The sequence below is a fragment of the Phalacrocorax aristotelis genome, chromosome 8 (assembly GCF_949628215.1).
Source record: "Phalacrocorax aristotelis chromosome 8, bGulAri2.1, whole genome shotgun sequence".
NCBI lineage: Eukaryota > Metazoa > Chordata > Aves > Suliformes > Phalacrocoracidae > Phalacrocorax > Phalacrocorax aristotelis.
Window position 1 is genome coordinate 43,066,019 of NC_134283.1, and position 25,516 is coordinate 43,091,534.

The following is a 25,516-nucleotide window of genomic DNA, read 5'->3' on the forward strand; positions in this document are numbered from 1 at the left end:
TTCAGCCAGCAAACAACCGCTTCCGACAAACTCCTCGCCCTCTGCAAACCCCTCCAGGATCCTTGTGCTCTGGGGAATCCACTGCCGTTCCCCAGCTCCCTGCAAACATCAAGTCCTCGTGGGATTTGGAGCTTCTGGTGGCATCGCAGCACCGTGTGCAGGGGCTGTGTGCAAGAATGAGCCATTCTGGATTGAGGCGAGCAAACTAGAGAAGTCCATACATGCCTGTGCACACAGGGACCAGGCACAGAAACCTGCAGAAGTTGCAGTTAAAACAAAAAAAAGTATTTGGTCATCACCTCTTCCCAGCGCTCATCCGCACGTTAAGGGATGCGCCGCGCTGGGTCCCCCTGTGCCGTCACCTCTGACGCTGTGACAGTTGAGCAACACCGGCTGAATTCTGTGTTCTGTTTGTGAGCTGCAATGAGACTGCAGAAAAACCACTTCCCTGTTTGTTCTTCCAAGCACAGAAATAGGAACACAAACAGAAAATAGTGCCCCCAGCGGCATGCACACCACTCCGGCCAGCCCGGACCCCCGCTCCCACGGACCCCCACACCCAGACCCCCCCCCCCCCGTCCCATCGCCTGTGCCCGGGCCGGTGGGTGACCTGGAGTCGAGGGGCAGCTCACCAATGCTTCACCTCTGCGTTATTTCTTTGCTCTGTCTAGGAATACCAGCAGGTTGTTAGAAAGTATAAGAAGAAGGGTGGAGGGCTGGAAGGTCCCAGCCTTTATACCATAGTAGGGTTGTCCTCATCAGCTTGCCTTTTCTCATTGACAATTTTGAAGCCAAGCGCTGCTATAGGAGGCTCTGAGAGAACAGCAGCATCCCCCGACGCAGGCACAGCCCCAATTTCACAACAGAAGAACAAACTTTTTGACCAAAGGATGCGCATCGGCTGCGCCAACAGACGGCCAGCAAAACCCCAGAGCGCAGCCCTGACACCTCAGGGGAAGCTCCACTGCTCTGTTCTTAACCTCCCTGGCAACCCCGCAAAGTGTACATTCAGAAAGCCACGATCCTGGTACCCAGGAACAGTAATTTTCTGGGCAGCGGGAGCCTGCCCCTGCCAGCCGGGGGCTCGCCTGCCCCTCCGCCGCCTCCACGGGCTGCTGTCAGCTCCAAGGTCTTCAGCAAAAACTCAACTGCCCAGGTGAAGAGAGAGCCATTTCTCCTCTCCTCCACAGCAACTCTGCTTGCTGCCTTGGCTCCCTGGGGCAAAATTTAATCTCATTTAAATTTAAAACAAAACAAGCCCTCCTTTACTTCCTGTGCTTTGCCTTTTTCCACATCTACAAGGGGATTTTTTTTTTCTTTACTACTCACATTTATAACTTTGCTTGCCTCTTCTGACTTGTTACCCTCTAATTATCCCTTTTTTTTTTCTCCAGCAAGCCCAGACAGAGCACGGGTAATCAGAAAGGTTACTGCGGGCACCCGGGGCCACCCCTGCCTCCGGGCAGGGACCAGGGCAGGGACTAGGGCAGGGACCAGGGCAGGGACCAGGGCAGGGCTCTTCGCCCGCCATCGGCTGCCCCATCCTGCAGGTCTCTGAGCACCTGCATCTCAGGAAAATCACCAGGAGCTGTGGGCGCCCCAACCTTTGTACCGAATACCCAGAGAAAGGCAAAGTCCAGACCTTATTTAAAACCCCTTAGTCCGAGAAGCACCTATCCACCAACTTTCAGAACTTGGTGTCAAACAGTATCAGCAGCCAACAATACTTTAATGAACTGCACCTCCCTGCCTACAGACCGAACGTGTACCCTCCCATCCTTTTGCTCCAAGCCTTCAGTGTTGGACGTCAACCTCAATTTTCCTAGGAAAAACAAATTTAACCTTCGATTTAACCTTTCTGCAAGCTATTTTTACTTCTATCTCAAGCTTATTTTAACCTCAGTAGCCAATAAATGCTTAAAGGTCAAACAGCATTCCTAAGAGCTGGGCTCCTCACCCCTGGGAGAAAGGCTGAGATCATTGATTATTTTTATTATTTTTTTTCCCCCAAGCAAAATCCTCTCTTAGAGATGTCCCAGCGGTAGGAGGGTCTAGGCTCAAACCCGTAAATAAACAATTTTCACTGTGGGTGCTGAGAGAAGGAGCTGGGAATTTTCCCTGTGAATGCCATCCTTCCCTTCCCACTCAAACAGCGCTCAGGATGTACAGGTATGGAGACAGATATGGGGGTTTTTCCCCTCCTAATTGCACCCCTAATTGACAATTCGGCACCCCCCCGCCTCTGCAGCGCTTCCCAACTTCCAGGTCGCCTCCTCCATCCCCAGGAGTGGAGCAGCCGGGGGGGGCGGCGGGCTCGGGGGGGCGGGTAAGGAGGGGGGGGGGGGGCTGCAAGCCCCGCATCCCAAAAAGCAGCAAGCCCCGCATCCCAAAAGCGATGCGGCCGCCCCGCTCAGCAGGTGGGGAAGGGGCTCTCCCGGTGGCGGGGGCGGTGCGGGGCGCCGCTGGTTTCCCCCGAGGGATGGGGAGGGGGACGGGGACAACGGCTGGTTTTGGGCCCGGGTGATGCGGGGGGCGGCGGGCGCCCCCCGGGCCCGGCAGCCCCGGGGACCCGGCGGCGCGGCGCGGTGCGGGGCGGCGGGGGAAGGCGGCGGGGGAAGCCCCGAGGCGCGGCGGCCGGGAGCGGAGGGGAGGGAAGGGAAGAAGGGAAGGGAGGGCAGGCGGGAGCCGGCAGCCGCCACGCCCCCGGGCACCGCCATCCCGGCCCCGCGCAAGGCTCCGCGCCCGCGCAGCGCCCTGCGCATCCCCCGGGGCAGCGCTGCCCGGCCCCGGAGCCCCAAACCCACCCCACCCCCGTCCCCCGGTACCGCGCATCGCCCCGCAGAGCCGCGGTGCGGGGAGCCCCCCCCTCCCCTGGGCGGGCAGGGCGCGGGGCAGCCGCTGCCGCAGTCATTAATTTGGAAAAATAAAAAAGGCGAAGGTGCGAGCCGACCCTTTAAAAGTTCTTGTTTACATTCCCGCCGCCTCCCTCCCGTACACTTTAAAACAAGAGTGACCAACATGCGCAATCCACCCCTGGAAATGCTGCACATCCCCCGCCTCGCAGCCGGAGGGAGGGAGGGAAGGAAGGGGGGGGGGGGAATAAATAAATTTAAAAAAAAATAAATAAATGCAAGCAAAGCAGGGGGAGCTGCAAAATAACCATCCGCTGCAAAATAAGCCCATTCCCGCCGCCGAGCCCTTTACCTTTGCCAGGAGAGTGTCCTCCAAGAGTTGAGGCTGTCTCTCGGGTTACGGGCGGGGAGGGGGCGGGGGGCGGGGGATGCTCCCGCAGTCCCCGGCCGGGAGAGCCCCCCTCGCCGCCTCAAGCCGGTGTCATTGCCGGGGCCGCGCCGGCCGGGCCCTCCTCAGGAGCGGCCGCCCGGTAACTCCATGGATGCGGCCCCCGCTCGCAGCCGAGATGGCCGCTCCGCCGCGGCCGGGCGAGCCCTGCCCGCCTGTTTCTCTTTCTTTTTTAACCCCGCACTTCCTCCGGCTCTCCTCGCCCCGCCGCGCTCGGGCTCCGGCTCCGGCAGGGAGGCGGGGAAGCGACTTTCGGAGCGGGGACGGATAATGGTGGCGCTTCCACACACACACACGCACGCACACACACACCACCCCCCCCTCCCTCCTCGGCCGCCCCAAATCTTCAATTTCTTCCCCTCCCGCGCCTTCTCCCGCCCCGAGGCGCGGCGGCAGGGCCAGGTGCGGCCAGCGCGGGTCCCGCCGCGGGGCCCATCCCGCGTCCCGCCGCCCGCCCGCCCCGCTCCTCACCCCCCCGCCGCCCGCCGGGGCCCCATGGCGCTGCCCGGAGCCCCGGCTCCGCACGCCGGGAGCCCGCTCAGCCCCGCACGCGTCCCGCCGGCTGCGCTGGCCCTGCACCCCCGCACACACACCGCACACGCACACACACACCCCCCCGCACACGCACTCTTTCCCTCCTCTCCCAGCACCCCCCCCCACCCCCCCCGCGCCCCCTCTCCCCGCCGCGCACACGCGTACACGGGGCCGCTGCTGCAACCTTAAAAAAAAAAAAAAAGCTTATACTTAAAAAAAAAAACACAACCTTTTGGCGCCATATTAATGACGTACTTAAAATTTGCCATTTCTCCTGCGTCAAAAAGACGGTTCTTGCCCATCGCGGAGCGGGCGGGGGCCGCGGTGCGGGGCTGCTGCCCCCCCCCGCGTAGCAAAGTTGCGCGGCCGCGGGGCGGGCCGCCGGCGTGGGAACCGCCGGGGTGGGGGGGGCGCGGTACCTCCGCGGGCCGCGCAGCACCCGCGCAGGGGCGAGCAGCACCCGGGCTGGAGATGGGCTGCAGCAGCGAAGCCCCGGGGAGCGGCGGGGGGGGGGGGGGAGGGGGGAGATGTGGGGGTGCTGTCGTGTCCCAGCCCTCCCCCCCCAAAAAAAAAAAGTTTGCAGAGTTTCTGCAGAGAGGAGCGGAGCCCCCCCGCCGTGTGCTCCCCAAATGGATGGTGGGGCTCTGCGGGGAGCAGGGCTATGGCCGGCTGGCTCCCCAGGAGTAAAAGCAGCGACGGCACAGCCATCGAGATGAAAACGCTTTCTTAAATTAAAATAATAATTTAAATACAGAGGTCTGTACAACATACATCTTTTCAAACTCTTGGAGGCCCTACAGTAAAACAAATTGCAGAAGTTGTTTTGCACTGTGTTAAACTATTGCTGCAGAAAATTAAAATTCAGGTTAAAGATGGTTATTCGATCACAATCTGCCGTCATCTCTTAAATTCATTAAGCTGGTCCGCTCTAAAACCGTGAGTTACTGGTTGTTAAAAACCATTGGGACCACAGCTAGACTCACCACAACTAAGGCAGTCTGATGTACATCCCTGTTCTGGCTCCTTATAATTTGCCAAACTTGAATGAATTAGGCTGCAACTTTCTGCCTTGGCAGCCTGTGCTGGACGTTTTCCGAAGTCTCCAAGTCCTTTGGCTCTTCCAAGGATGAAAGCAGAGCAAGGAGAGGAGCGTTGGTCATTCTGGGGCGTGCTGAGGTTTTTTTGGTTTTAGGACTGTAAGTCTGGAAATAGGGTCTTGAAATCTGGCATGAGACAGCCTTTTATGGTCTTTTAGCTAAACCCACCCAAACTAGTCATGCTGTTGGGCTTTGAGGAAGCGCAGCTCACAACACACGTCAAAACCATGCCTCATTCTGGCTGCTGAAGTCCCTCAGGACGCTGCTTTTGGGGCACCTGCTGCCCCAGTGCTCAGAGCCTGCTCAGCGGCCCCCCAGGGAAGGGGAAACTTCAGCCCCCAGTTTTAAAAAAAACTTTCCTGGTAGTAGGAGAGCAGTGGGACTTGTGAGCATGGCCCCCTTCTGTCCGTCCCCACCAGCCCCAGGTGCCTCAGCAGACGCTGGCCCCGCTGCACCGGCACCCGGCGGCATTCGCTGCCGGGACTTCACCCATGGATCCCACCCCATCTACGTGCCCAGGCTGCCTTAAGGGATATTTTGGAGGTCACTGTGTTACCTGGTCAGAACATCAGAAATGTCCAAAGCGAGGCATTCTGTACCAATTTACAGAGACTTTCTTGTGCTCGCATATTCTAAAGCAGTTCTTAATTACATTGTCATAATCTGTTTTCCATATGACACCTGCGTGCCACAGACCTGCCCCGTAAGCCAAAAAGGAAACAAATTTTGGCCAGATCCTCATCTTATCTGCAGAACCAAAAACTGCCCACGGAACGAAGCAGGGGCTGCAAGACGTGGACCCAGTCGGACTGTAAGGACAGGATAAAACTCTCCCCAAGAAGAGGGTTCTCTCTTTGCCCTTGCCACAGGCTTTGTAACGCTAACAAAGTCATTAAACCAGGCTTTTGGGTGCTGATGGTTGTATTGCCCACATTGCAGGCGTGTAGCTCGAAACCTTTAGCCTGAATTGCTGACATCCATCTTGGTACAGCTGGAAGCTGCGGGTGCTTGTGCTTGCATGTATCATGTTAAATGCTCTGAAAAAGCAGATATTACGCTTCTCAGATGGAGTACCCTGAATTAGTCAAAACTGACCTTAATCCATCCACGTGTCACCCTGACCCATCTTCATAACGGGTGTTTGGGGAGGATTAATGACGTGCTGAAGCACTGATGCGGTGTAGTGGAAAGTACCGTAGAAAAAGCCATGAGGAAATTAATAATTCTGTCTTCTGAGGAACCAGCCAACGTCCTCACTCCAGTCCTGTACAGCACGCTACAGCCTTACGGCCCTGCTGGCCATTTCTCCAGGGCTTGTGGACACCACCTCTAACGGGGGTCACAGCACATCAGAACCCAGGTACACAGATCAGTTCCTCGGTGCAGATGAGTTGCGCGCAGCAGGTCCGCAGCATCCCTAGGCACAACCTCAGTGCATTTTTGCTATCCAGACGATGAGCACCTTGTTCTGCTTCAAAAACCGCCCGTGGGAATATCGGAGCTGTATTTTCTATTGCTGCGAAATCCAAAAGTGGTCAGACATGTGAATAATGTGCTGAGCTAAGGCCTAGGATCATGTGCTGAACAATAGGAACAAGCCGGCGTTGCTGAGCCCCTTGCTGACCGTCTCACGCGCTGCACGCCATTGCGATGCAGAACGAAAATAGTATCTGATCATGCAATCAAACTCTTGGTCCGCTTCAACAAAAGGGCGTAGATTAAGTTGCACTGGCAACAAGAACTCAGCCATTTCTGCATTTTGAGTACTTTCCTGGGCAGTTGCAATCACGTGCTTAACAGATTTTTGCCTACCATATATGCAGACTTACACAAAACTTGCATACAAATGCATATATGTAACACATGAAATACACAGCGGTAACCCCTGATGGATGGTTCTACAGAAAGGTCATGTGTATGATACATACGATACCCAGTTTACATAGTATGACATTTATGTAACACTTGTGAAGAGCTCTGACAGGGTGTTGTCAGCTGGCATTTGCTAAGAGAAGAAATAAATCTAATAATATAAGCCAAAAAAGCATTTTGGAAGAAATAATACTGCACAAATCCTCTAAAAGGACAGAATTGTCTACACAACAAAGGCTCAGCTGATTGATGCTAAAATAAGCAGTTATGCAACAAGTAAGAAATACGATCTCCAGGGAAGAAACCAGCAACATTTTCCTTTCATCTTCATTCACCGGTGCTTATTTTTGCATACCTGAAAGAAAAATATAGGCAACCTTCCGATGACGAGCACGTAAGTAGAATTAACAGCTGGTTTTAAGTGAAGGACAGCGCCTTTATGAGCTTTGTGCAAGTTCTGCAGAGTTAAATCCCGTCACTAAACACGAGCCCCCCCCAAAGTGCCGCGGAGCTGCTGCTACCACTGCCCGTGCCTCGGGGCTGCTGCCGTGCTCTGGGGAGCGGGCACTGTCATGACTAGGTGCCAATACGTTGATTTTAGGGGTGAACTGGCTCGCTGTAGAGCTATGATTACCAAACTATTAAAAAACCTTCAGAAGAACAATCATACAAAATAGTTCATCTCCCAACGCTTCCGTTTAATAAAACTCCTCAACAGGACTTGAGACCAGGGAAAATCTGGGTGCAGACAGACCTCACGGGAAGAGGAAAACCCACTGGCCTCGTTGGCATCAAATTTGATTACTGTAGTACATTAGCACCAGACACACGGATAGAACAGGTCCAAGGGAGTGCGAGTGTTCCCCAAATACAATGAAACTGCAACTGCAGTTTGAAGACCCTTCAAAACAATCTGTTTAGTGGATGTGAGCTAGTGAGAAACCACGAGGAAAGCTCAGCTCCCTCAGCCTGTCCCTGCAGCGATACCCACCCGGCCCTGAAACCGGGTGCTGGAGGACCACCGCAGGGCAGGGAGATGCGCTGGCGACAGAGACCTCATGGAGATCCTCAGAAGCACCACAGTGCAGGAGCCACTTGGCTGCTAATTTACTACCGTCGATACGCTCCTCTGAGGCCTCTGGTAGCCAGAAGTCATTGAAATAGCCTTATGGCTACTTTAATTCCTATCAAGGACCAGAGTAGTCCACAGCCATTCCAGGAGGAGAACACAGGGATGATGAAAATCTTGCTGCATCCAAACCCCAGATAGGGTTGCCCAATATCCCAGCTATAAGCAGGATATTTAGTTTGTATTAAAATACGTGTTAATTTGGAAAGTAGTAAGCAGATGCAGTAGAAGAAAAAAGAACAAGCTCTGTTCTAAATTACAATAATAATCACTCCCACCTTCGAGAATGAACTACTACAAAAAGATCAAGGAGAGGTGGCTGCTATGGTCATTACATAAACTAATCCCTTTTCTTTCTCATTCATTCTGCATAATTCTTTTCCTCTCTGAAGCTAAGGAAAAATACTATACTTACAGGAGAAGAAAATTTGATTTGGCAGATCAGTGGACAGTGAGATTTTGTTTGCAGGTCTCAATTACCTTCAGTAGCTAGAAATTTGGTATTAAAATAAACTGTAAACAAACAAAAAAAGTAGATATAGCATTACAAACATCCATCCCTGGATGGATAGCTCAAAAAATTCTCTATGTTCTAGCAACAGCTGCTTTAATATCTTTCAAAGAAATGGCAGCCTCTCTCTGTCTGAAGGGATTACCTTTAAGGAACGCATCCCTAAGTGTTTCTGTGCAAAGATGCTCACGTTCTTGTGGGTTTTGTGCACTGAATTTCTTCTGCCAAATTTCAAGATTCCTTTCTGTTGTTGTTGTTTGTTTCTCTGTTTTCTGTAAGTTCATTCCTATTACAAAGCACATCTAATGCGGCACACGTTTCATCCGGTCCCCAGACTGCAAGAACTGGGGCTTTCAAAGGGCCCTCGAGGGTAGATCTGGGGAAATAACGACCATCAGTGCTCAGCTGAACAGCTTCAGCGCTGCTCCTGCGACAGGAGACCTGCTGCAGCTCCTCGTGCTTCGGGCGGACCCTTGGGCGTCACAGCAGACTCCCCAGCACCACACTTCCTCGCTTTCACCCCTTTGCTCCCTTTTTGTTGGCGTTTCCAACTTTCCACAGTCGACGCGGCGATGGGATAACGTGGCTCCGCAGACCGCTCACAGTTTCAGCGTGAAGACGTTTGAGCGCTATGGGCAAAGTCTGTAGTTCTGGGTGATGGACGATGAAAACAGTAGTAGATTTAGAAGGTTTAGAACAGTTGAGCTGGAAGGGACCTAACAAGGATCATCTAGTCCAACTGCCTAAGCCTCCCTCTTCTCTCCCTCGTGAAGGGCTATCCCAAAGGCAGGACGTGCCATTGCAAGCCCTTGTCCTGCCCATTCCCACCCCGCAACCCAGGGAAGGACCCACCCAGGTGTAAAAGCAGCCCTGTTTTACTCCCCTGAGGAGGCCAGCAGAGCTTTGGAGCTCTTTGGAGCTGCTTCCCAGCTCTGGCTTGGGAGGGAGGTTAACAGCAGGTGCCAGTGGGTGTCTTCCTACCTGCAGATCCCACCACAGAACATGCAATTACTCTCCCAATTAAAAAAAAAAAAAAACAAAACAAAACAGAAAAAAGACATTAAAGATCTGAGTCAGAACTCAACGCGCCATTTGAGGGAACGGTACATATGCTAAACAATACATGCATCAGGACTGCATTAATCCACGTTTTATATGGATTCTCTCTAGACATTAGGTTTGTAACAGAGTTGGCTATTTCCCTGTATTTCTCTGGAGTTGGAGGGTGTGAAAAAGACATTTCCATTTCATTGACTAAGTTCCCAAGGGGAGAGTTTATGAAAGTGCAAGTGCATAATTTACTGCCTGACAGGATAAAGATGGTATCTACTTTTAAAAAAATAGTGTACCCTGAAAAACAAAATTGCTAGAACAGACATTTGTTTTCTGTAAGTACCATATTTTAGAAGCATTTAATTTAGCTTAGAAGCACCGTTAAAAATATATGCATTGTAAATTGCAGCTGTATAACATGATATTTATCAGATAATGTCACTGAATAGTCTCCTGTTGCAATATAAATGCCAAGGCATTTATAGAAAATAAATGTTGAAGTAGAGCGCTTTCTTTTCAAAGTGGAAAACCATTAGCTCATCCAAAAGTCATAAATAAAATGATGAGGGTTTGCTTACAGGGCTGGTTTTAACCATAGGGGGGCTGACACGGACACTCCATCGCCTGAGCAATCTTCCCAAGCAGCAAACTTAGCCTGGATGCAGTGAGGAGAGAGGGAGGCACGTGGGGCTCGCAACGACGGTTCAGAAAGACCTACGAGTAGGCAGAAGGACAAATCAGCTGCTAATGCATTTGAGGAAAGGAGATAAAGATGGAAAGTGAGGCATTTTGTGAGATTCACAACTTCACACAATATTTATTTCAAGAAAATTGATCAGATGTGAATATAGCCAGGACTCCGTACAACATGCCACGATACTAGCTTTTGAAAAGGGTGCCCGAAAGCTGGCCCTGAAAGCCACGTTTAGTCACACAACTCTATGGTCTGATTTTCAGAGGATGGAGCACCTGGCAGTTCCTATTGATTTCTTCAGGGTTTGGATCAAGTTGTGCCTGTGCAGCACCATTTATTAGCATAAGGTACAAAGGGCTACGAGGGAGGGACAGCAAATAAGATTTTGGATCCAAGATCTCCACCTTCTGCTCCTCTGAAATTTCAGGACATTGATCTAGTCTTTTCGTCTCCCGTTAGAACAGGACTCAAATGAGGATCGTGCTGCCATTCATGCAGATCGACAGAGTGCTTTGCTGAGCAAGCTGCACGCCACGTAGGCAGCTGGGTCCCATCCCACATGCTTTTTGCAACACAGGTCTGTTTGCTGGCATTACTGAGACTGGAAAACACCTCTCCGATTCGACAGGGACCCACCCCATGAACTGCTTCTCCGTTGCCGCCGAAGCGCGATTGCTGGAGGTGCGATGCTCGGCCCAGCGTGCAGGGGAGGAGCGGAGGAGTACCCACCGCACCGAACGCCTGTGGAGTAATCCTGCTAATTTCATTTCAGTTATTCTGCGTTTGCCATAGCCAGATAACCCACGTTTTGAGAGATTTGTAATTTTCAAATCATTTTTTAGGCTATGTAGTTAGGAGCAAAGTCTGCCTGTAAATTCAAGAAAGATGTAGCCATAACATTTATTTTGTTGTGTCTGTAAAGCCAGAGTGGCCACCCTACAAGTCCATGAGCATGCAGTCATCCATGCCAGGGTGAGAAAATGAGGGCGTTTCAATTCTGGTCAAAAATCAGACACTTTTCTGGTTAACTGTGGAAGCCTGAGAGGGTTCCCTACCCTCAAATGCTTCCAAGAGTGGGCCTAGCTGAAAGTTTAGGCACTGTTCTTCTAAAGGAAGGAATGAGATACCTGCAGCCCTCTCCTGGCTTCATGAATTTATCCTTTCGTGGTCCTGCTCCTCTTTTAGCCACTTCTTAGATGGCTCACGTAGTGTATTACTGTCTGCTTTTTCCTCCCTCTATTTTCTCCTTCTGCTACCCACTGCATTTTTCTTTGGACAATCGAGGCCACTGATGATCTTCAAGAATCATATTCATACCAGATTGCTGATTATCCATCTCTCCACACTTGCTCACCTCTCCCCATTGCAGAGCACGCTTCAGTCTGCCCCGTAACATCACGCCCCAGGGCAACACAGTCAAAACTGAGGCTGGATGTGTCAAGCTGAGCCAAACCCCTTCTTCTTCTTGCCCAACTTCCTCCCTCCGCTCTCCCGCTGAGAGAAGTGACATACCAGTTGAGCTGTGCCAGGCGTGTGTTATCAAAAGCACTTTATATGATGGATGAGATGATGAATGCCAGAAATACATGTCTAAAATAACTTTTACATACAAGAAGTGGCCGGCTGGATGAATGGCTCATCAGCCGTGGAGGGGAAGTATAACACACCAGCAGGACAGGTTTCGGGCCACATTCAGAAGATACTTCAGTATCGGCAGCTCCTTGCAGAGGGGATCCCATACAGAGCACTGCCCTCCTGCAAGCATGGAGGACCTCGAGGTTGCACACCATATTTGTAAGATATCACAGCAATAAGACAGGGTGAAGACTTGTTAAATCATGAAGTCCATCATCTCCTAGGATAGCATTACAGCCCCTCCGCAGAGAATGTTCCAGCTATTTATTTTAATTTACCTTTGCCCTTTGAAAACAGGCCACTCTCGGCTAGCACTGCCAGGCTGCTGAGCAGCCCCACATCCACCCGAGCTGTTTTCTGGTGAGCTCCACAGATGACAGAGAACTATTGAAGCAACAATTCCTGCATGCCAGGACTTCAACACATTGTACAGGCAATGCATACCCTCCTTATAGTGGTTATAATCTTCAAATCAATCGTACCTGGCAGCGGAAGTTTAACATTAACGACTTTCTTATTATGGATGGAAAAACCTTTCAGAGCTAATGAGCAGAAATGAGGCTGCTTAGCTCCTACCTGAGGAGGTGACTCCACGGTCATGACCAACACTTGGAGCAGAACGGTAGCGATGCTTGCTTTTAGCACACGTCTGGCTACGCCATCTCTGCCTTTGGAGCCGAGACCCGAGTTCAGAGGGGCTTTAAGTATCTCAACTCATGCCCACCTAACAGCAGGGAGGAGACAGCACGTTACGCACCACGCAGCTGTCGACCCAGATGCATCACCCTTCCCTGCAATACGAGCTGGGACTGCGGTCCCGGGGGAAGCCTTGCTCTCCCCAGCCACAACACAGGGACAGCTGCTGAGATGTGAAAGCGGGAAGGGGGGGGTTCAGTTTGATTTTATCTCTACAGCCAGGAGAAAACAGGACCCAGTGAGATCCACATTTAATTTCCAAGCTGGTCCCACAGGGCAGAAGGAGCGGGTGAGCCAGCGAGGGCGTGCACCCTGGCCAGGGCACACACGCAGCACGACATCGTGCCAGGGGGTGGTGGCATCTGCCCCGGCATACCTTGGGGAGCAGCACGCCACAAGCCTGGCTGCTGGAGGAAAAATAAACAAATACAGTGAGTCACAAAGGCAAGTGGCATATGACGGGGACAGGTACTTATGCAAATAGACTGTTAACACCCAGCCAGACAAAGCTGATAAGCCTCCTAGGCCAGCTGGAGGCTTCTTCATCCTGCTGGGGGGAGGAGGAGGACAGCTTTAGGATAACAATAGAAAAACTGAAAAGCAAAAGCGAGGCAGCTCTGGGAAGGTTGCACAGGGCTGCGCAGCTTCGGTACCAATCTGCTGCACCCCGCCATGCCAGCGCGTCGCTGCGCCGCTCAGCGCCAGCCGGGACGGCCACGCTCTGCCTCCAGAAGTATCCTCCCGTGCCGATGCAGGGTAGCGTGTGTGTGGTGCCCATCGCTGATGGGTGGTGGGCACCTGCCAGCACGCACGTCCCTGCATGCCTGTGCAGCAAGGTAATCAATCGCACAGCAAAGTTTCTTAGATTTGTGAGGCTGCAGCATAGGGGGTGCAGCGGGAGCTGCCTTCCCCTGGTCTTGTACTGTCTCCATAACTCTCCCCTGACTCTCTGCTGACCAACCCCCTCCAGGAGCATAAATGAGAGGTAAATTACCCCTCTGCAGTGCTGCTGGGGATCCCCCAGGAAGCTTTGTATCTGGCCTGGCTGGGCTGCTGATAATCAGATAGAGGGGGTTTAAAATAATCAAGTCTAAGCAGCTGAAATCCAAACTGGAATAGGTAATGGGGTCAGAAAACAAACCCTGCAGCCAGGGCACAGCTGGAGGGTCTGTGGGGCCCGAGGGACAGGGCACCACGCACACACCTGGGGCAGCGTGAGCCAGGAGCGGTGATGCTTCTTCAGGATGCTGCCCAAAAAACAGAGTCCCCACATGTGCTTTTCTGGCACTGGGAAACCTGCATGAAAGACCCCACATGCAGAGCACATGGAGCCCCAGAGAGCCAAGTAGCTCCTCTCCCCCCGTTGCATCCATTATCATAAGCCCAAGTGGTAGAAGAAAGGATTGAGCCGCCCCAGAGCTCCACCAGTCTCCAAGGCTCCAGTCCAGCTCAGAGGATGCAGGACACCTCCCTGCTCCTGTAGCATCACCACGCCCAGGCTCCCACTCCCTGGTCCCCCATCCCACACTGGCTCTGCCTTCACCTGCCTCATCCATGGGCAGGGAAGAAGGGTCAGAAACACCCAGGAAAGGGGTGATTGCTAAGTCTAGGGAATATTTGTTTTGCCCGCCACTCAGATTCCCAGCTCATATCAATGACGTAACGCTCCAATGGTGAGAAGCCAAAGTCTACCCTTCCTGTGGAATTCCCTTAGGAAAAAATATTACTGCAATGTAAAACTGAAAATTGAAACAGGCTGGTGATTCACCAGAGAAAATGCCTCTCCCTTTTCCCTCTTCAGTGAGGCAGAGATGAATGTTGTAAGGTTTGAAAGAAAAACCGAAAAAGCCTTTAATTAATCCCTGGAGGCTAAACTATGCCAGATATGGACAGGATTCTTCCTCTGCCTCCTTTTTGGAGCAAGAACATGCTGCTGTCTCCCTGCTGCAGCTCTTTCTGGGGGATTCTCTGATCCCCAGAGGAGGATCCAAAGCATCTTCCGAAGCTTTTTTGGGGAGAGGGTGGCTGCCTGGGAAGCCTCGCTGCTGTCCCAGGGCAGTGAGGGGCCCAGGACCCCCCTTCCAGCATTTCCCAGATCAGGGCAGACTTTTGGAAGCTGCTACCTGCTGGGAGGAAACTTTCCAAGTTCAAGGTCAGGTTGTGTTTGTCTTCCATCCTGACAGACACAAACTGTTATGCAATATTCAGGAAGTCACTTTTATCAGACTCGATTCAATTTATAAGATTAAGAGCATGGAAAAACAAATACTAGCGCTGGATGGAAAGTGCTGGCACTAACCAGGCCAATGCTTTGTTTAGACAAGGATTGTTAATAGGGTATCTCTTATTTCCACAAGTCAGTAGGGGCAGGATACAAAATGTGCTGCTTTTTATAGGGGGCTGTCGATGATGAGGAAAATTAACCCTTGCTTAGAGAGCGCAGAAATTGTAGCAAAGCTTTGAGAGCAACTTCTGTGGTTGCTACTGCAGCTCCTGCAGAAACAGCTCTGGCTTGGGATCATCCCATGATATAACACTGGGTTCAACCCCCAGCAGAAGGCAGAGGACTGCAGCTGCATTGCTAGCAGTACCTGTGCTGGCCAGATTTGCTTGGATGTAGCTATGTCAGCGCCAGGCAGGAGCGTGGCTGCAATACGGGTAAAGGCTTCACTCACTAAAAACCCAACTTGCAAAGTAATGGGTAAAATATAGAGCATGTGCAGTTTTCACTGGGATTGACACCAGTTGGCACAGCCAGATGACCTCGTTCAGAAAATGCACTGGAGAAAAGAAATCTTAACTTGCAGAGGGAAAACAGTACCAAGGCAGACCCAGGCTGGCCCTATACCTGACATGCAAGTCCTGAGGTCTTTAAAGAAAAGCACCAGAGGTGCATCGATCATTCGTCCCATGAAGCAGAGGCCTGTGCCAGCGATCACATCAGCCACAGTCCAGAAAACGTATCTGCCTTCCTGACGTTTTTTCCAACCAAGACCCCTCAAGGTTTCAATAATCACCGCTATTGAGACTAGTTCAGACCAGTGCTTTCTGTTGATAGACAAAAAAGCATACAGGAAAAAATTGGAAATTTAGTTTCCAGCACTGTGAACTCCCTTAATTCAGTACCATGTATATGCACAGAGATATTATACGCAGAGAAAGTTAAAATGTAGTAATGAGGCGCTATAAAGTTTGATAACAGGCTCAAGGAACGCCTGAGGTTTGAAAGAAAACTATTAGTAATAGCGGGTTTGCAAGTTCAGCTATGGGAAGGACCACAAAATCTGAGCTTTTATTGACTGCCTTGTGAGGAGCTGCCTTTATTGTTGAAGTTGGGAGCTGCAGCCTGCACTCTGTGTTGATTCTGATTATAGAGTGGTGGTAATTAAACCTCTGGAGCATTAAGTCACCATTTTAACCAAATGCCTGCATTTTATCTTGATGGGAAATTGAGAATGAGATTCAGATTTTCACAGTAAATAAAAACTGTTGGCTGTTTCACAGATAATCTGTTTCCTCAGTTTATATATGAGAAAATCCCGTTTGGGTTTCTTCTTCCCTTTTGCAACTGCACACGCTCCTTGAGGAAGCTCAGCAGCAGCCCTGCCAGCTTCTGCACACTGTTCAGCCTGTAAAATAATAAATACAATCATATTGTGACTCCTTATTAACAGTTTTAACCCAGGGACCAGTATCCTTATCTCCGTGTAAGAAGACAGAAGCACACAAAATTTTGCTCCCGTGACGTAAGTGGCCAAGGCCAAAGTCAGGAATAACCCAGCGCCCAGGTTCACAGTCCATCCATCAGCTGTACCCACCGCCTGGCTCTGAAGCAGTGATCTTACCTACAAATAGATATCCAAGGTGCAAATCCAGTTTATGCTTAGGCTCAGTTCTGTGATGGCAAGCACAGGTCTGTCACTGCACACCTGTAGCTTCGGAACTGGGAAAATACAGCCATTTCAGGTCACAGATACAGGCTAGCCATCTAATGGTGGCTATTTTCACTGCATACCAATTGGAGCCCGCTTGAACAAGCAACCTATATAGGCGAACCCCTGAAATCGACTATTTTATTGCAATTAACAGCAATCTATTGCTGGAGCAAGATGCAGATACTCGGCAGCGCTAGCAAAAGGCTGCAAGGCTGCAGTGTGCACTGGCTCAGTTTTGTGCAAGCAGCGGCGTTAAGTGCTTTGGGAGATCAGTTATTCTGATAATAAAACAGTTGCTTGTGCAGACGATTGGGCTCCGTCACTTTCAAAGCACAGCCGTTGCCACAAAGGCTTTCATCCTTTGCTTTCGGAGTAAAGTGCATCCTCCCTGCCCAGAGCAGCAACAGGTTTACCACAAAATACCTGCAGCATTTGATGTCTGCAGAGGCAGGTATTACTCACCCAGTTGCTTCTTATGCAAATGCCCCACCGTCCCTGGGATAGCAGGGTGAGTCTGCAAATCCAGGGCTGTTGGAGATGCCCATCCTTGTGTGTCATCCGAGTCCAAAGTAAAGAGCAGCCGTAGGGCTCGTTTGGGGCCATACTTCTCAGCAGGCAGCCGTCTTGCAGCTCTGCGGGTCGACCTGCCATGTTATAGCATTGGGAGCTGGTGGGTACCAGAGTCTGAGGCTGCATCACTTCACCATCATCATCATCACTCCACCTTCAGTCATCTGCCGAGTGGAAGTAACAGCTCACAGCACATAGGTGTACGTACACAGAGGCTTCTGCGAAGCCTTGGGAGAGCTCCTGGCTGCACAGCTGCCTTGGAGAGAGCCGTCAGGAGGAGACATCTGGAGCACACAGATCCGCTCCCTCTCCAGCGGGCATCAGCTGGGCCACGCGAGCCCAGGTGTGATCCGGAGCATCACCCTTCAGAGATCCTCCCCAGCACTGCTCCTCGCTATCCCACCCCGTCCACAGCTCGGGAATTCGTCCTGGAAACCCAAGCCAACTCAGAGCCAAAGTTGTGATGAAGGTTTCTCCACATAGAAATGCAATTGTGGCTGGTGTGGTTGTGACCTAAAATACAGTAAGATGGCTTCCAATTTGAAAAGGATCAAAGTCGTCACTTATTTTGGAGAAATCAGTGTTTGCTCTTGAAAGAGCACGGATTACTCTATTATTCATAGCTAATAAAGGCAAACTGAAAGAAGTTTTGCTACTGATGTCCCTGGATCAGGGATTTCACACCTTCCCTCCCTCATACCATACTGGGATATGATGCTCTCCAAGTCTTACTGATAAATTCCCCACCCCATCCAACTGTTCTACATCCTGTTTTTATACTCCAACATGAACAAAATGAAAAGATCAATATAAAAAGAATTTTTTTCCAACCAAGCAAATTAAGGAATGAAAACAAATCTACTTAACATTTCTAGATGCAAATATTTGGGGTAGGAGAAAGAAATAGCTGATTATCTTCTCCATTTGTCAGGGCAAACATAAAAGTATCTTTGAAAGACTCACCTAGGCAACGTTCTGCATTCTGACATTAAGAGAAGCATTACTTGATTGCGTCTTTTCTCAGGAATGGGTAAACCGGTCTGGTGGTTTGGAAAAATATACATAAGCATCTATTTTTTAATTATTTTTCTTTTTTCCACAGACCACTGCCATTTTCTATTTGAGTGATGGCCAGAGTTAGAAAGGATAAACCACCACAAGGCAAAATTTTCTCAGAGTCTTTTTCTGCTATGAACTTCTAGAAATAGCAAAGGAAACCTTGTTTGCGTGAGGATGGTGTCAGATGAAGAAGAATCAGGCTGCCTGAATAGCCAGGAGACCACCCGCACTCACCTACATTTTGTGATGCTGGGTAAGTTACCAGAATCAGCAATGATATAAAAATAAAGACCCATTAATCAAAGAATAAACTGCAGAAATACTCAAATAACTCAAAAAGACTGCAACAGCTCTGCAGAACAGCTCAGATCCCTGCTTTCCACCCCTCCCAGGAAGCCAGGTGTAGGTGGTTTGCTGCCATCCTCCCTCTCTTCCCCCTTTCCTTCTCACCCAGGTGATACCCCATCCTCCTGCTCATTTAGGCCCACAGTCTCATCCACCACATGCACAGACTGGCTTTCTTTGGAATCATGTCTCAAGCTTGCTCTTTTTCTTTTTAACATCTCTAAAGCCTGTTTTTTCCTTAAAAAAAAAATAATTCTTTTCCAAGCCTCCCTCCTCTCTTACATCACTTACTGCAATCTGCAGTTTTAGCAGCTGCCCTCAAGACCACATCAATTCACTCCACAATCATACCGGTCCTTTGTTTACATAATTTACAAGCTTCTTGCCTTCTCCTCTTTATTCCTGTTACCTTTCCACATCTCCTCTTACCTCACTGAACCAATAACCTACCTACCATACAGCCAGCCCATAACCTTTGCCCCGCCAGCCTCTATAATCAGTCTGTCAGATTCTTCCCTGAGCACAGACTCGCTTTTTCCCCAGCTTTCTTTTAAGCCTGGGAAAACCTTCCTGATAAAATCTGAACAGCCACTCCTTTCTCCTCCTTCAAAACTATCCTTACAACTCACTTCTGCCAAAAAACCTACCAAACTCAACCTTGGCTATGGCTGAGCAATTGATGAACTAGGATTTTCTTTCCTCCTTTCCTTGCTCCCTACCTCTGCTCTCAGCTAAGCGTTAGCCAAACCAAATTACGCTACCAAAGAAGGGTCCTTGCCTTATATATATTTATGCTGTATCCCCATGGTTATTAGTGCCTGCAGAACATAAGACCCTCAGGGCAGGGATTGCCTTCCCCCCCCACCCCTGCTTTTGCAATGCAGCCAGCGCAACCGTGCCTTAATTCCCTGCACACACTCCCAAAATATAAATACGTGCTGATAACGGGGCATTCCCTGGAGGAGAGGTATGGCAGAGCTGGCAACCACCAGTGAACGGCAACGGTCACTGGCACCAAACGGGAGGGCAAAGAGAGATCAGACTAATTGGGAAAGAGTGAAATAAGAGAGCACAGAGCACTGAAACTGGTGGTATCGCGTGTGGCAGCAAGCAACCACCAGCACCTCCAGAAGCTACCACATTTCTGTGCTCCAGCCCATCACAAAGCTTTCAGACAGTCAGACCCTGCTTCCCCATACTTAAAGCAAACTTTGTTTTCAGCAAAAAAGAAGTGCTTTCAGCCTTCCCTTCTAAACCAAGCCCATATTACGATAGCTAAAATGTCAGAGCTAATTAAGAAGAGGAAGCTGCGTATAAACCAGCCAAGATGTGCATCTGCCACCAAAGAGAAAGCGCCTATTTTCTACAACCCTCTCCAGGAGCTGGAGCACACAGCAAGTCTTCCCCTAGAAGCAGATAGCTAGCTGGCAATTTGGTCATCCCTGAATTATATGCTGGAGCGCTAACTTCCCTTGTGGTTACAAAAAAAGAAAGGCTTTAAAAACATGATTTTTAAATGATGCCGTGGGGTATATTTAAAGACTCGCTAGCCAAATTCCACCCTGCCTGCCAGAGCACCGTCGGGCTCCAGCGGGGTTGCAGAGCAGATAAGACAGCACAGCGTTTGGCCAATTGGTTTTAACCATCATTATATAATATTGATGTCACATTGAATACACATATATATTCTGGCATAGCAACCGAAATGACATTGATTTATTAAGTTGATAGCGCACACTGGTGCCAAGCTGCCAGGTAATTGATCAGCCGCCTGGGCCGAACTTCAACTTCTAATTTCCAGCACAATTTGACTGATCAGCAACACCATAATTGGTTGCAAATGTCCTTCCTTCTATTTGTTTTGTTAAGTGGCTTTTTCATTAACACAGCAGAGCCAAGTAAATAAATACGACTTTACTATTGGACCGAAGGCAGAGAATAGTTGAGAACTGGATGCAGACTGGGATGGGACTGGGCGATATTGTCAAGCCAGCACTTTTTTTTTATCCATTCTCCGTTTTGCTGCATTTAGGGCCCTGGTTGCTTCAGAAGAGACCTTTTAGCAAATGGGGTGTGGCTAACACTATGCTCAGTAAACCACAAATTTATTGAATTTATGCCCCCAAACACCCTAAGTCAATAGGTTTATTATTAGGCCAAGCCTTAATGTCTCTACTTAGAATATGTCCCTGCTAAGAGAGGAAACCAAGTCAAGTCTCTGGGAATGGGCTCTTTGCTCTGGAGGGCAGCATCCAGGCATCTGAACAAGCTGGCAAACTTAAAACTGGGCAAAGAGGCTTTAAAGGAGGCAGCACCTCCCTCCTCCAACCCACTCTAACACCAAAGCCTAAGCTGAACCAGGAGGTGGGTCCCATCCCAGCTCAGCTCCACCACCACAACATGCTCACAGCCCTGCACTTTTACAGAACCACACAGACTGAGCTTTGCTATTTTAAAGACCAAGAAGTGTCAGATATGGTCTGAGGCTAAGTAAGTTGTGAAGTTCCTGAAAATATTGACTCAAGCTTTGTTTCTGTGAGCAAGTGCAGTTACTTGAACAGGAGAAGGGGAGAAGTGTGCTGCTGTGGCTCCAGCTATCCCACAAAATAGCTCTGTACGTGACTGCATTATCACATGCCATTTCTGATTTCCAACAGATATATAAAACATTGCTTTTTGGGTGAGCGATTACTCAGTATGTGCTTTTTTAATGCTCTTCCCATCTCTTTTGCCCCATTCCAACGTCAGCCCATTTCTGGCTTTATTCTAAACATTTGTAACCACGTTAGACCAGAGGATGAATAGTGCTGTGTGGTGACTTCACAGCAATGAAACAGTATTACAGACCTTTCACACTGAGTCACCACAACACATTATAGGAGCAAAGGCAATAAAAAAAAATAATGTCAAAAAGAATAAAGGCATTGAGTCAGGAGAGAAGAACTAATCCGTTATCTTCAACTATTTTCAGCAGTTCAGGACTTTATACCTTTGATACTTTTCATCCACTGGACTCTGCCAAATAGAGCTGCTGGTTTTCTCCCGTTAGCTCCCTGAAAATATCCAAGAATGACTTACTCCAGCGTGAATAAAATTAAAGACTAAGCTACTAAACCGACGTGCATTCTTTGAACTATCCCATTCCAATCTCCAGGATACCAGCATGTTGCAAACAGGCACACTTCATTAGCTGATTCTTAAACCTGCCCACAAAAGAAATTGGGATGGAAGTGTTCAGTACCTTGTTTTGGGTTTTTTTTAAAGCTTTTTCTGTGGCAGACTTTGAAGGGCTCTGGACTGCAGCTACACAGACCTGCAGGGCTGCCCAGAGCACAAGCCTCACAGCAGCAGCACTGGGAATAATGGAGTTTGACTGAAGAGGTGGGGGACAAGGCATCACTCCCTACCCGTTCAGAGAAATACATGGCACAGGGCTGAGGTTTGTGATTTTTGTATTCACTTTATAAAGAGATTAGCATAGTCATTACTCAGCAAAAAACCCAAAAGAAACAGGCTTGCAGTTGGTTTGTTCAGACAGTTGTAAATTATTAGCATTTACTATGCCCTGGTGCATGTACAACCCAGGAAAAAAATGCCCTTCTTGTAAGGGCCTGTCCTGCAGCTTCTGCTCAGAGCGTTTGCTCCTATGAGTGGGGTCACAGAAACCATGATTATTAATGTGATTAAGCAGCAGACACCCTCCCCCTTTATTTAATTTGAAAGTGCTCTCCTGTGCCCAGATCATGCCAAGCCCTCACCTCCCTCCCATCCTGACCTGGCTGCACAGCAGCTCCTTCCCACATCACTGACTACTTTGTCCCTTCAAACTGCTCCTTCCGAAGCCTGAATCCCAAATTCACAGGAGCACAACCTCCCCAAAATCTAGGGCAGTGCTCCCGGCAAAGCACATGGCAAACCAGAAGATTGCTTTTCATGCAAAGCACAATAAATCTGCCCCAACTTATTGGAGGGGATGCATTAAATAAGCCTTGAATTTCCCCCTGCCAGCTTTTCATGGGGAAAGAGGTTGGTTTGGTTTGCAACAGCTCCAGAAGTTAGACATGAGGGAAACACGCACCGGCTCTCAATGATCTGTCAAGGGCAGTGGCTGCTTCTTGGCAGGAGCCTCTGCTGAAACACCAGCGAGCATCTCTTTCCCTCCCAGCACAGCACTACTGCCAGTGACTAAGCAGTTTCTATAAATCAAGCTGCAGCAGAGTTCAGAAGCCTAATAATAATCTGAAGATGTAAAATAATAATAATATGGTGGTTTTAATGTTAAGAAGGTCACAGATAAGTGTAATAGACATTCTGATGTTGAGACTTGTAGCTTGGTTTCGAATAATTTTAGCACTCTATTTGATGTCTAGTCTTAGAGCATTAGAAACTGGAATTAAACAATGCAATTAAAACACAAAGCTGTAATCTGATCTTATTTTCTACTTCTAGCCTTGCTGCTTCACCTTTTCCTCCAAGCCCTTCGTCTCCCACATGCTAAAAGTACTTGCCATCGCCTATTTGGGCTTTGGTACCAGCTTGCCTGCCGAGACACCAGCAGCACTCCTGCCCCCCCATCCCGCTCTATTTAGCGGCATTCAGTCAAGGCCACCACGGCAACTGGGTGTGCACGGGGGGCTCTGAACCAGCAGCATGCGGGTGCTGACGTCCTCCCGAGTACCATAAACATCCAAGGCTTTTGCACAATGCATCCGAAATGCCCGACAGTGCCTCTGCAGCTGGCACAGGACGAGCCCTTCTTATTCCATTTACTGTAACTGTCTCATTATTACTTTGTTTATATTGGTACAACTTAATCCAACTAATTACCATCATGAACTGCAGCACATTAAGGCCCTGGCTATAAAGGACTATTGTACTGCACTAAATGTAATCCTTCTTAAAACATCCTGTGCTCGTACCTACCAATTTTCCAAGATTACATCTGTGTAACACATCAACACCGAAGCCTCTGCAGATCTTTGATGTACATATGCTGAAGCAAACGTCTCCAAAGCAGGCATGGCTTTGCACTGCCGGCTCTTCTGGGCAGGAGCAGTTTGTTACACGTATGTTCAGTTCTGAGCAGTACCAGACACCGTGGCTGGAAGTAATAGACATTCCCAGAGCAAGATTAATGAGAACCTTACAAAATACCATCTCCATATTGCCATTGCTTTCGGTTTTTTTTTCAGGAGATGCCATTTTCCTGGAGTTTCCAACCCCATCTCAAGTGCAGTGTGGTTCAGGACAAGGCAAGCTCTCCTTCTTGACAAAGCTGAAGTACCAGCTCTGGATGTTTGTCCGGGATAGCAGGGACTGGGGCCAAACGCACCGCTGATCCAGCTCAGCCCAACACAGCACACATTTCAGTGTTCACATTAGCCAAATTAAGTTCCTGATGGTACAAAGCAGCAGGTGCTTTGCAATGCCCAAGCTTTGCGATGGCCTGCTGCGCAGGAGCGAGGCAAGGGTGATATCTCCAAATGCATAAAAGCATCCCACAGCAGTGGTGTATCCATCAGCTTTGGCAGCTTAGGGACAGATTCCTATGTCAACACCCATCACAGGGTCCCAGACTGGTGGGGGTTGGAAGGGCCCTCTGGAGCTCACCCCGTCCCACCCCTGCTGGAGCAGGCACACCCAGAGCAGGGGCACAGGGCCGCGTCCAGGCAGGGGATGAATGTCTCCAGGGAAGGGACCCCACAGCCTCTCTGGGCAGCCTGTGCCCCTGCTCTGGCACCCGCACAGGGAAGGGGTTTGTCCTCATGTTCAGGTGGAACTTCCCGTGTTCCAGCTTGTGCCCGGTGCCCCTTGGCCTGTCGTTGGGCACCGCTGAAAAGAGTCCGGCCCCATCTTCTTGACACCCACCCTTCAGACATTTATAGGCACTGATGAGATCCCCCCTCAGCCTTCTCTTCTCCAGGCTGAACAGACCCAGGTCTCTCAGCCTTTCCTCACAAGGGAGATGCTCCAGCCCCTCACCACCTTGGCAGCTCTGTGCTGGACTCTCTCCAGCAGTTCCCTGCCCTTCTTGAACTGGGGGGCCCAGAACTGGATGCAGCACCCCAGATGTGGCCTCACTGGGGCAGAGCAGAGGGGGAGGAGAACCTCTCTCAATCTGCTGGCATGAACACCAGGACACCATTGGCCTTCTTGGCCCCAAGGGCCTGGTGCTGGCTCAGGGTCACCTCGCTGCCCACCAGCATTAGGGAATAACAACAAAGAACTTAATCCACACATCGCAGCATAACATGTCACCACTGTATTACCTTGTAAAACAACATCATGCCGATCAAGCATCCAAACAGCCCAGCCTCTACAGTAAACATATCACACTCCTGCCACAAGGCCTGAAACTTGAACTGGTGTTACTGGGGAGGTCAGCAAGAAGATCATACCTTAGAGCAAGGCCACACTAATAGCAAGCCAGGATAAAGAGGGTTAAATTTGAAAATAAGGCTTAGTGATTCTGATACTACCGAGCTGTGTGGAGCCTGGGACCATTTGCACCCAGAAGGAGCCATTTTCATCACACAGCCTCCGGTTTTGCATAACTCAGGCTTGAATCAGCATTGTATCCAGCAACAGCACGGTAACATTCAGGTGCATGGCAAGTCTGTGGTGCAAGAAATAATTTTACTGGCAAATAATCCAGCTTTATGCCACTTTGGTGTGGTGGTTAACTATTACCACATGTGATTTGTGGATAGGGAAACTGAGGCACAGGAGGACAGCCCTGTGTTCAGTAGCTGGGAGATCCTGCAGCCTCATCAGGCCAGTGGGAAGAGCCTCACTGCTCCATTGCACAACCCCATGTGTGGGCATGCAGCTCCCTGGGGAGCCTGCACCCCACTTCTGCCCTGGCTCTTCTACAGCTCAGCTGCTGATCGAGACCAAGCGTAGCTGCAGGATTAATCAAGCCCCTCACTTCACATTAATCCCCTGCTCTGCCAGGAAGTACACCACCATTATTTAAGCACCTAAACCCCAGCCTAATTTTCAGAGGTCCTTGATGTCTGCATTGAGTCCAGAGATGTGTGAGGATCCTCAGAACTGCTGAAAACCAGGGCACTATTCTTGAATCAG

General features: G+C 49.8%; 1 protein-coding gene and 1 long non-coding RNA gene across 5 annotated transcripts in view; one reads left to right on the forward strand and one right to left on the reverse strand.

Moving 5' to 3' along the window:
• JADE2 (jade family PHD finger 2) overlaps nucleotides 1-3,708 on the reverse strand; it is an 82,846-nt gene extending 79,138 nt beyond the window's left edge. For 2 of the 4 annotated variants that reach the window (XM_075102915.1, XM_075102913.1), the window contains exons 1-2: nucleotides 3,205-3,708; nucleotides 300-429 (exon numbers count right to left, since the gene is read on the reverse strand). The gene's annotated coding sequence lies outside the window, so the exon portion shown is untranslated. The remainder of the gene's footprint in view (nucleotides 1-299; nucleotides 430-3,204) is intronic. The other 2 variants (XM_075102914.1, XM_075102912.1) reach the window with 1 other exon arrangement.
• Nucleotides 2,095-10,000, forward strand: LOC142061605 (uncharacterized). The gene is made up of 3 exons (XR_012662160.1): nucleotides 2,095-2,169; nucleotides 5,626-7,197; nucleotides 8,723-10,000. It is a non-coding gene; the product is annotated as an uncharacterized LOC142061605 (long non-coding RNA).
• The last annotated feature ends 15,516 nt before the right edge of the window (nucleotides 10,001-25,516 follow it).